Raw genomic sequence first — 8,081 nt, 5'->3', positions numbered from 1 at the left:
GTAGTCATCGTTGACGACCAAATGCGATCAGATTTGACTGTCAATGGCCAGATCTATCTGTAGATCTGGCCTTTTCTAACCAGATCCATAATAGATCTGGCTGGAAAAGGCCATATCGGTGCACAATCGGCAAGATTCAGCCGATCATGTGCTGATACGGCTACTTCGGCCACCCTCCAGAGATCTTGGCCGGTTGTCCCTATTTAATGGGTGGGTTGGGACTGTTTTTGTTAACTTTTAATATTTTATTATAGGGGTGTTTGGTAAATAAACAAACATAGGGAGTATTTTTTTATTTTTAAATTCTACATCATAATACCAGTCCAATTTAACTTTTTTTCAAAATATTATTCTAAAAAGTATGAGAATAATAAACCGAACGGACCCTCAAATATTCAAGTTCAAATTACTTTGATTTAATCAATTGATAAAATTTGAATTTATGAATTGCGACAAACAATTCGAAGTTAAAACTTGCCTAACAAGCCGAAACTGACCAACCCTCAAAAGAAACGAAAGCAAGAACAAAGACAGCAATAATATTTTATGGATTTGTTCAAAATATAATATAAAATAAAAGTCCTCCTTATTAAGCTCTCTCTCGTAGACTAATTGATAAAATATCAGAGAGCTAGCTGTAGTCTCATAAACCATTCACACATATAAAGTAGAGCATAACAAAGCAGGACCTAGCAACTAGATTTCCCAATGAATATTGTCATTTCATATTTGCTCACCTTCTTCTTCATTCATGGACTCCTCCTTTCACACAGTGCCGCTTCTTGCATAGCGGAGCCCCCTGAAATTGTTTCTGGCTCTTCAATGGATGATGTTATATCTTCTCGTGTTAATTTTCGCAAGTTGAAGGTGGAGCTACCACTGTCGCCACCTTCCCCGAAGCCGAACACACCTCCATCTCAGAACCCGCCTCCAAACTAATTGATATGCTTTCATCTTGATATGCCAATTGTTGATGCCTGCAGACACTTTATGGTTCTATTTCCGATCGATTGTTGTTCTTAATTTACTGTTGTATGATGTTTTAACTTATAATAAAATGTTTTATGTTATCATAAGTTTAAGCTTTTAGCAAAACATTTGTTTTAGCATTATACATGGCTCTATTGTTGCCACAATTTGCACTACTAATTACTAATCAATATAAGAGAAAATATAAAATCTAATAACCAGTCTCGGAAAATCTAACATCAATTAGTCTCTCTTAATCCATCTATTTACCACAAGACTTGAACACAAAAAAGAATTGAACTATTTAAAGATCTGATAATCTTCTTAACTTAATAAGAAATTACGAAGGACTAAGTATACATACATATTATATATTTATAAGAAAAAGAAAGACAAATCACATCATCATTAATCTAAAAATAATTATTGACTCTTAATTTTTTAACATGATAATGTGAAAACTTGTCATTTGATGACCTTATTTAATCCATCTTGATAGATATATCTTTCTATTTTAAATTGGATTTTGGGGTTTTAAAGTCCGCAATCAGTCAATCACCTACTCTTGTGTACGTACGGCTTGTGTACCAGTTGACTTTAAAATGAAATTAAAGTTTCATATTATTCATCAATTGAAAGCGTCAAAATCTAACCGTCAAAATCTAACCATCACTTGGTAACATGATGGTGAAAGAGTAAAATGAGGTTTTATGAACTTTTAAGTTCGAGTCCTTATAGACCCTAATAAAAGTTACCACTGAGAGAGCCATCTTATCCACTGAACTAGCTAGAAGCTATCACTTCGGGCCGAAGCACTAAAAGAAAAGTATCAGGAAACGTGGTGGCATGGGAACCATGGGACCCCCCTACTAGTAAAGAGAAAACGGAAGTGTGCTCCTGTGCACCAAATGAAAAAGCCCTTTCCCCTTTCTTTAAGAATTAGGCCAACTTCATAACTCCAACCTATACGGGCTTTTTCAGCCCTTTTTTATAGGTTGGGTTGCTGTGATCTTTTCATAGGCTTCCATGCTTCAAGACCCCAGAGATTAGTTGAGGTATACGCAAACTGCTCCGTACATCCCTAGTTAAAAAAAAAAAGTGTCAAAATTTGACACACTCAAATATACTGTTTTAATACTTTCTCTCCATTATTTATCCATCATCCATGGACTACAACTTTCACACCCACTTACATGGTGAAGGCCACTAAAATTATCTACAACTAATAACACAGAAATGCTAATTTTTAAGTTAAAGAGTGTTGTCATGGAAAATATATTTTCAAAATTCATAAGTTTTTTTTTTACATATTTTAAACTGCAAAGATGGTTGAGAGACTTTTGATCTTATATGGAAGTTGTTAGTCCAGAAATCTTCAGCATTCCTGAGGTGTCGTGATTGCTTGATGAAGATATAGTAGCTCGCTAGTTAAAAAGGATATAAAAGATCACCAATTTAGAAAAGTTATCCATATAATATAATGGAAATTAATTTTTGTGATTGGGTCAAAACTGATCCAAATCCAACTCATGCACGTCCATTCTAAGAGTCATACAGACAAATTCTATATCATATTGTATAACAATGTTGATTACAAAGTATAACTGTGTTTTATTAATCTTTGCGTAAATTGGTAATATATGTTGTATAATAATTGCACCGGTTCTGTCTGTCAATGGACATTGAACACTCATTGAAGGTGGAAAATGGCAAGGTTACCCAAAGTAAACGTAGACATCTATTAGCATATATTAGTGGAAGATTGAAAATGGCAAGGTTACCCAAAGTAAATGCTTGTCCCATGATTAGCTCAATCACGTTAAATCCGAGATTACGTGATCTGATACCAAATTTATCTGTGACCTATGACACAATTGTCTATTTAGCTCGCTCNGTGATATTGATAGATTTTAGGTTTAAGTGTTACTGTGTTAAGACTAAAATGTAAACAAATGGAAATGGGGAAGTTAAAAACTTAAAACGTCATCGTTTGCTCCTTTTTAGTTTTAAAATGTAATTTAAAATGTAAAATCCAAATCGGATATAGATATCCGGTTGTTTAGCACAGCCTATCCATATCCGATCCGGATATTTAGACTTTTTAAATATTGTTATCCGAATCCGATCCAGATTTTTGGATATCCAATTTTTTCGGATCGGATTTCGGATAATTTTGCACAGCCCTAGTCAGAATGGTGCACGATTGGCTAGATCTATCCAATCGTGCATTGATCTAGTCCTTTTTTGCCAGATCCACCATGGATCTGGCCTAAACCAACCAAATCTATAGCCATAATCTAGCCATCGTCAACAGCCAAAACGGCCAGATCGGCACATGACCGACCAGATCCAACTGGTCATGCGCTGTTCCGACTCTAACGATGGTCTTGGATGGATTAATTTTTAGATTGGAAGGACTGAAAGGTAATTGTTTTTAGTTGAATAAGGAAGAAAAAATATTTTAAGTTGAATAGAATAGGATAATAGAAAAGAAGTCCCCCCTTTTTTCATTTTCAATAGAGAAAATCTTATTTGATTCGGATTAATTTTCAGAATAATGATCTCAATAAGTAAGCAAACACATATTCTGTTTTTTAATCTAAATAGGATAACAGAAAAATGATTCAAAAGAGTGAAACAAATAGGGGCATCATCTTTTAATTGAAAATTTCATCAAGGAATATGTAAACTATGGTGCTAAAAGAACAGTTGGTGCTTCAATTGGTGTTTCCACTCGTAAGGGACAGCATAAGATGATAGGAAATCCATTACCTAAGATTCATTATAAGCTGGATAAGGACCTTAGAGATAGACTTTATAAGTCCTTCCTGGTCCATATGATTGAGTACAGGATTTAATTTTTTTTTTTTTTATTAATTATTGTGGAACATTTGAATTACTTTGTGAATATTAGTTCTTGTTTTATGCAACAAAATTTTTTTTCTTTATATATGTCAAATTATACTTAAATCATCATTAGAATGAGAATTGTATGCTCATTGAGTACGAATTTAAGTTTTTGTAACTTTATAAGAACTCCTTACACAATTAATTATATTAATGATGATTGAATATTAGTATTTTAGATGATGATTGTTGACAAAAAGTGAACTGTTGATTCTAAATCTAATGTGAGATTATTGTTGATATAATTAATTGATGTCAAGAAAATGTATGTATGTTTCGAGCATTAAATGACGTGCATAATGTCTATGTGTATGTGTGTTATAAATTTCATCTGCTTGTAAGAATATCGTGGCTGAACTCAATAAGGGTGAAAAATTGAATGGTGAAAATTATGAGAAATTGAGCATGAAAATACAATATGTATTAGAGGAGCAAGAGGCTCTTGAGGCTCTTAACACATTCATGGAACAGCCTGAGGACAAAAGCACGATACAACATAGGAAAGACCATGCAGCTTATGAAACCTAGAAAAACAAGAACTTTACTGCTCACATTACGTTGTTAAGCAACATGGACAATGACATAATGAGGGAGTACAGAAAGTATGAGATTGCAAAGGACATGTAGTTCGCACTTACTGCAAAGTTTGGAGGTACTTCCATTACCAAACTTCGATCACTTACAATCAAGTTTGACACCTACAAGAAAAAACGTAATTATATAATGAGGCAACACTTGAGGCACATGTCAAACATGAGAAGTGAACTGAGAGATATAGGTCATGTCCTAATAGACGAACAACATGTTTAGGTTGTTATCCGATCATTGCCCCACTATTGGGAACATTTGAAGATTCACCTAACCCACAATGATGGCATCAAAATTATAGAAGATGTCGCACGTCATTTGGAGTTGGAAGAGGATCGTCTTAATGCTAATAAGGCGAATACTGATGTGTATATGACTGACTCCAGCTCACAAGGTAGGAAATAATTTAAGCATAAATTCCAAGGTGAGTCCCAATGAAGGGGCAACAAAGGAAATGCTCAGGCTTATAAAAAGAGAAAGTTTTACCAATGTGAAAAGGGAAAGCGTCCTTCCAAAAAGAAGAATATAGCAAAAGTCAAATGCTATAACTATGGCAAAAAATGACATTTTGCTTGCGATTATACAAGCCAAAAAAGGTAAAACACTTGTTTGCACGAGTACATTAAATGTTGCTAGTTTTGTTTTTCTAACTGAATCTCATCCTTTGTAGACTATAAACTCAGTAGCCATAGAACATATAGCGAGAGACATAAGTGCCTTCGTGGAATTTCAACAGATCCCACAAGGAGCAAGATGGATATATGTTCTCCAAGGTAGAAGTTAAAGGGATTGGCATATGCAAGTTGGCCATGCATGGAGGTCGAACCCTATTTCTACATGATATGTTATTTGCTCCCGATATTTGTTGAAATTTGATTTCTATGTTGGTATTAGTTAAAGTAGGATTTAATTTGAACTTCACAAATAACGGTGTTGACTTGTCTTTGGGAACAAGTTATTATGGATGTGGATATTTTTTAGATGGTTTTATTGTGTTGGACGTGGATTATAATTTCAATAATGTATGTTTTTCTTTCATTACATCTTCTAATACTGATGGAAATGATGTGAATGTATGGCATGCTAGATTTGGACATATTGGTCAACAACGAATAAATATACTAGTAAGAGAAGGCTTGCTAGGAAATTTAAAAGAGTAGATTTGTCTACTTGTGAGCATTGCCTAGCTGAAAAAACAACAGGAAAACCATTTGGAAAAGCGATAAGAGCCAAATTTCCAATGCAATTGACTTATTTCGACATTTGTGGTCCAATAAATGTGAGGGCAACTCATAGGGCTATTTATTTTATCACATTTATAGATGATTACACACGATTCGGTTAAGTTTTTTTTTTTTTTTTTATTTCTCATAAATCTGAAGCTTTAAATTGCTTTAAGAAATAAAAAAATTTAGTTGAAAATCAATTATATAAGAAAATAAAAGTTCTAAGAACCAATCAAGGTCATGAGTATCTATCTGATTAGTTCAAAAATTTATGTGATGAGATGGGAATAGAATGCCAATTAACTATTCCAAGAACTCCGCAATAGAATGGTGTTGCAGAAAGAATAAACAGAACCTTACTTGAAATGGTGAGATCAATGATGGCACATGCAAATTTATTCATCACTTTTTGGGGTGATGTCTTATTAATGCCACATACATACTTAACCGAGCATCCTCCAAATCAGTTACAACTACACCATATGAGTTATGGACAAATCAAAAACCCGATTTGAATTTTCTGAAGCCGTGGGGATGTGTTGCCTATGTTCATGAGTCTTCCCATAAATATGGAAAATTAGGTCTAAGAGAAAAGAAATGTATCTTCATTAGATACTCGAAGCAATCAAAATGATATGTGTTCATAGGGGAACAAGAAAGTGGCACCAAACTGAATTTGAAGCACAAGATGTCACATTTTTGGAAAACATTTTCAAAAGAAGGTGAGATGGGTCAAGACTTATCTTTATATGAAACTCAAGACCACATCAATTTCGCTGCTGAAAATCAATTAGATACATTACTTTCAAGTGGGAGCAACATGAGAGTTGATGAATCTGTTTCAAATACTCAATCGTTACCCATAGTAGATCTAACTATGATGGTTGGCCCGAGTGGGAGTAACTTAGAAGAATCTCAAATACGCCAAACAAACAGGAAAAGTGTTCCACGTCATCATTTTTAAATTAAAGGGGGAGTTTTTCTGGTTACTTTGTAAGATGAAGAAGAGCCAAAGAATAAATGAGGCTCTCAAATGCCCTTTAAAGGAAAAATGGATGAAAGCAATGGAAGAAGAAATAGAGTCTATGAAATCAAACCAAGTGTGGGAATTGGTTGATTTAACGAAAGGAAGCAAAGCCATTAGGAACAGGTGGGTTCTCAAAATGAAGCGTAAAGCTGGTGGCAGTATTGAAAGATACAAAGCTCGCTTAGTTGCGAAGGGGTATACACAACAAGAAGGAATAAATTATGAAGAAACCGTCTCACCTGTTGTGAGGTTTACCACAATCTGACTTATTCTAGCTATAGTCGCAAACGTGGATCTTAAATTGCATCAAATGGATTCCTAGCTCCCCTCCTCACGCACCTCTGCGTGCAGTCCTTCCATCTCCCTAGCAAAGTCATTGATATCCAAGCCGTTTTCCTTTTATCTTATTCCGGGCGGAGCCAACTCTTTCATTCCTCTGGCATCGTCTTCATCACACCGGACAATGCTATAATCCCTCACTCCCTGGCATTGACGAAAGGGTGCTCCAACAACGAAACGGAGTACGAGGCCCTGATTGCTTTTAATTGTCTTGAATTTTTTTCTCCTAAAAATCTCTATTTGTAATTCTCTAGCTCTCGAGGCTTCGATAACCAGGCTTCAAGTCTTTGGGGATTTGGAGTTAGTAATCAAACAAGCCCAATAGAGAATTAAAAGAAAAGATCTATATGGAACAACCAATAGGTTTCATTAGAGAAGGTCAAGAACAAAAAGTGTGTAGGCTTTTAAAGTCAATTTATGACCTCAAGTAGTCCTCAAGATAGTGGTACATTTGATTTCATAATACGATAATGTTGTATGATTTCAAAATGATTGATGAAGATCACTGTGTGTTTACAAAGATATCTAATGAAAAATTTGTTATATTATCATTATATATTGATGATATACTTATAGATAGAATGATAGGGGGTTTCTGAATGAAATCAAAGGTTGTTTATCATCTTACTTTGAGATGAAAGATATGAGTGAAATTGCATATATCCTTGGAATTAAGATTTCAAGAGATCGCTCAAGGAAATTAGTGTCTTTTTTGCAAGAGTCATACATTAAGAAAATTCATAAACGATTTCATATGCAAGATTGCAACCCATGGACAACCCTATCTCGAAATGTGAGACTTTGAGTTGTAGATTGTGTCCTAAGACTCCACAAGAAAAGAAACAAATGTGAAAAGTTCCTTATACAAGTGTTGTTGGAAGTCTCATGTACGTTATGATGTGCACAAGGCAACATCCATTATGTTGTTGGGTTGTAAGCAGATATCAGTCCGACCTAGGACAAGCATATTGGAAAGCAGTGAAGAGAATCTTAAAAATCGAAAAGGAACAGTTGATTACTCATTG

This window comes from Pistacia vera, unplaced genomic scaffold (assembly GCF_008641045.1).
Source record: "Pistacia vera cultivar Batoury unplaced genomic scaffold, PisVer_v2 Contig117, whole genome shotgun sequence".
Taxonomy (NCBI): Eukaryota; Viridiplantae; Streptophyta; class Magnoliopsida; order Sapindales; family Anacardiaceae; genus Pistacia; species Pistacia vera.
Note: the sequence above shows the minus strand (reverse complement) of the source record.